This window comes from Nuphar pumila, chromosome 16 (assembly GCF_984573655.1).
Source record: "Nuphar pumila chromosome 16, dmNupPumi1.hap1.1, whole genome shotgun sequence".
In the NCBI taxonomy this organism is placed as follows: Eukaryota; Viridiplantae; Streptophyta; class Magnoliopsida; order Nymphaeales; family Nymphaeaceae; genus Nuphar; species Nuphar pumila.
The window spans coordinates 4,236,987-4,240,790 of record NC_143264.1 but is presented as its reverse complement, the minus strand read 5'-3'; the positions used below and the strand labels follow the sequence as shown (position 1 = coordinate 4,240,790).

General features: G+C 41.5%; 1 long non-coding RNA gene across 1 annotated transcript; it reads left to right on the top strand.

The window, feature by feature from the left end:
• Positions 1-893: 893 nt before the first annotated feature.
• Positions 894-2,476, top strand: LOC149812719 (uncharacterized). The gene is made up of 2 exons (XR_016428193.1): positions 894-1,120; positions 2,266-2,476. It is a non-coding gene; the product is annotated as an uncharacterized LOC149812719 (long non-coding RNA).
• The last annotated feature ends 1,328 nt before the right edge of the window (positions 2,477-3,804 follow it).

Here is a 3,804-nt window from a genome sequence, read left to right as displayed (position 1 = left end):
ATCAGGACCACCAGTCGCTCAATGGAAAGAGTATCCAAAAGATGTGATAGATAGATTGTGGTCCTCATTCACGGTATACAGTTGTTTCTCATAGTTAATGTGTTTCCTATTTAAATTTTTTTTAGTCATGTCTACTAACTTTCTGAAAATATTTGTAGGCTTCGAATCGCTTCACAACTACGATAGAGGAAAATGATGCAAGGAAGGTGTGGCAGAAGGTGGTTGTCAATCGATTTGCAGACATGCTGCACAATATGAAGACTGCAGCAAAAAAAGTATCTGGCGGACTAGATGATCAACTACAGTGGAAGGGCCATGACCCTATTACTATCAGGAAAGATTATTGGGATGGAATGTGCGATAAGTGGGCAGGGGATGCATTTCAAAATTGCTCTGCGAAGGCTGCACAAAATCAAGCGAAAATGCCCGAAGACCATCTAAACACAGGTGAATCTAAGACATTTGGGAGCCACCTAAAGAAAATGGTAACTCATCAATATATACTATTAATTTTATAAGTATTGTTGCAAACTTGCTAACTAAATCTTTTATCATTTAACTTCGCAGAAAGCAGAAAAAGGAGGCATTGTACCATATAAGGATGTGTTTGTTGAAACACATAAACGGAAGACCACGGGAGACTTCGTATCAGAGAAGGCGAGAACAACAACGGTATGTATTTATTCTATTAATAATCATTGCAATATTCAAGTTATCATAATGTTATAATTAATTATTAATGCATACTTTAAACATTATTTTGTAGGAGGCATATGAGCAACAGATGGTAGAGCGATATGGCGATGACGCTACTCAGCATCCATCATTTGATCCTGCAGCATCGATGACTGCAGCAGGTGAACCCAAAAAGGGTCGTGTGTTCGGGTTTAGGAGTAATATGAACACTTCACCTGTTATTGCTTCTTCAAGTTACGGCTCACAGACTTCCTCCGTCGACATAAGCTCCAAGCAGCAGCCTATTTTTTCCGGTGAAGATGTACGCCAGATTGTTAAAGACACAATGCATGACTACTTCCATGAAACCGTCGCCGACGTTCTCCGAGCTGAGTTCAACAGTTTTTTGCTGAACAGGGGAACTTCGATTGCAGGTCCCTCTCAGGTATGAAAGTTTCATGCAATATATTGCATGTCGTTAGATTTCATGTAACTTTGATTGCCTTAACATATTCAGTTTTTTGACTGCCTTAGAACACATATGAGCATGCTATAATCACATATTCAGTTTTTTGACTGTCGTAGAACACATATGAGCATGCTAGAATCACATATACAACTTTTTAACTGCCTTAGAGCACATATGAGCATGGTAGAATCACATATAGAGTTTTTTTTACTGCCTTAGAACACATATGAGCATGCTATAATCACATATTCAGTTTTTTGACTGCCTTAGAACACATATGAGCATGATCAAATCACATATATAACTTTTTGCCTGCCTTAGAGCACATATGAGCATAGTAGAATCACATATAGAGTTTTTTGCCTGCCTTAGAGCACATATGAGCATGCTATAATCACATATAAAGTTTTTTGCCTGCCTTAGAGCACATATGAGCATGATAGAATCACATATAAAGTTTTTTTGACTGCCTTAGAACACATATGAGCATGCTATAATCACGTATTCAGTTTTTTAACTGCCTTAGAACACATATGATCATGCTATAATCACATATTCAGTTTTTTGACTGCCTTAAAACACATATGAGCATGCTAGAATCACATATAGAGTTTTTTTACTGCCTTAGAACACATATCATTCATGATAGAATCACATATAAAGTTTTTTGCTTTGCCTGCCTTAGAGCACATATGAGCATGATAGAATCACATATAGAGTTTTTCTGACTGCCTTAGAACACATATGTGCATGCTATAATCACATAATCAATTTTTTGACTGCCTTAGAACACATATGAGCATGATCGAATCACATATATAGCTTTTTGTCTGCCTTAGAGCACATATGAGCATGGTAGAATCACATATAGAGTTTTTCTGGCTGCCTTAGAACACATATGAGCATGATATAATCACATATAGAGTTTTTTTACTACCTTAGAACACATATCATTCATGATAGAATCACATATAGAGTTTTTTGCCTGCCTTAGAGCACATATGAGCATGATAGAATCACATATAGATTTTTTTTACTGCCTTAGAACACATATGAGCACATGATAGAATCACATATAGTGTATAATTTATTTCAATATTGACTGTTCTTTTCTTGTGTAGGTTGCTAGCGATAATCAGCGTAGCGGAGCTGAAGGGACAGATCAAGGCAATGAACAAGAAGACGCACAAAATCTTGGCGATGATTAGATTAATGTGTTGAAGAAGTTCTATTTTTTTTTGTTTCGAAAATGTAATTGTTGAATTGTAAATAATTAAACTTGTTAATTTTAAAGTGGAACGATTAATTGTTTTAGATTCCTTTTATATGAAATTTTATGTGTACTTTGTTTTTTATTTACAGGAAATATAAATTGTAGCGTTCTCGATATTTAATTTTCAAATAGTTTTTTTTATTTTTTTTCAAGTTTGCGACGGATTAGCAACAGATATATCTGTCGCTATACATATAATTTAGCGACGGCTTAGCGACAGATGTAAATCTGTCGCCAAGCTGAGGTCGCCGTTTAGTACCGGCGGATTTGCGACGGAATCTGTCGTTCGTTATTCCGTCGCAATTAGCGACGAAACTGGCGACGGATTTATTCCGTCGCCAGTTAGCATCGAAAAATTTGTGACGTAAGTTGTTCGTCGCCTCTTCGTCGCTAAGCCGATTAGCGACGGAATGAGGTCGTCGCTAATCCACTGCTTTGTTGTAGTGATCCACCCCGTTGTTGCTCCCTTCCTTGAGCCCCAATCCTTGCCTCACTGGAGGTCACCACGCCACTGCTCCCTTCCCTTACCTGAGCCCCATCCCTGCTCCCTTTCATCTGCAGCTGGCGACACCCTTCGCCTTCCGGCCCCCCTCACATCTCTCTCTCTCTCTCTCTCTCTCTCTCTCTCTCTCTCTCTCTCTCTCTCTCTCTCTCTCTCTCTCTCTCTCTCAGTATCCCGTTGTCTTCCTCTTCGTCTCCGCCACCTTTGCCCCCACCATTCAGCCCCTTAGCAGACGGCGGCCCCTTTGCCTCCGTCGGCCCTCCCTGCATTCGGCTACCTACCATTGACCGAAAGGCACAACCCCTTCCTCTTCGTCTCCTTCTGTTTTTCAGCCGACAGGCAGAGGATGTCTGTCCTCTATTTTTTTTTTGGCCGACAGGCAGGGGCTGTGCCCAAGCTTGTCTCCCTTTTTTGATTGGCAAGCAGGAGCACCCCTACCATTTTCTTCGATCAGTAGGGGAGACACCCCCTGCCGCCTTTGACAAAGCACGAGGCAAGGAATTTTGGCACCTCCCTCGTTCCTTCCGTCCGACAGGGGCTTTGCCCCTACTGCCCGGGTGTTTCTAGCATGCGGGGGCAAGGCCCTTGCCCCACCTATTCCTTCTTTTTCGCCAGGGAGGGGTCGATTTCCTTCCTTGTCTTCTTTTTCTTGGGTTTTGAGGGAAGGGCTCAGCCCCCTCCCATTTCTCCTTCTTCGTAAGGGAGGGGCTGAGACCCCCTCCCTGTTGCTTGGGTTACGAGGGAGGGGTTTAGCTCGGACTGCGCCTCCCCTCTCACCGCCCCCCGCGTCTCTCTTTGTTGTATATAAATGTGAATTGCATGTACGTAGATGAGCTAATTGCGCGATGCTTAGTGCTAAGCATAACTTGCGGCTAAAAATGCAAT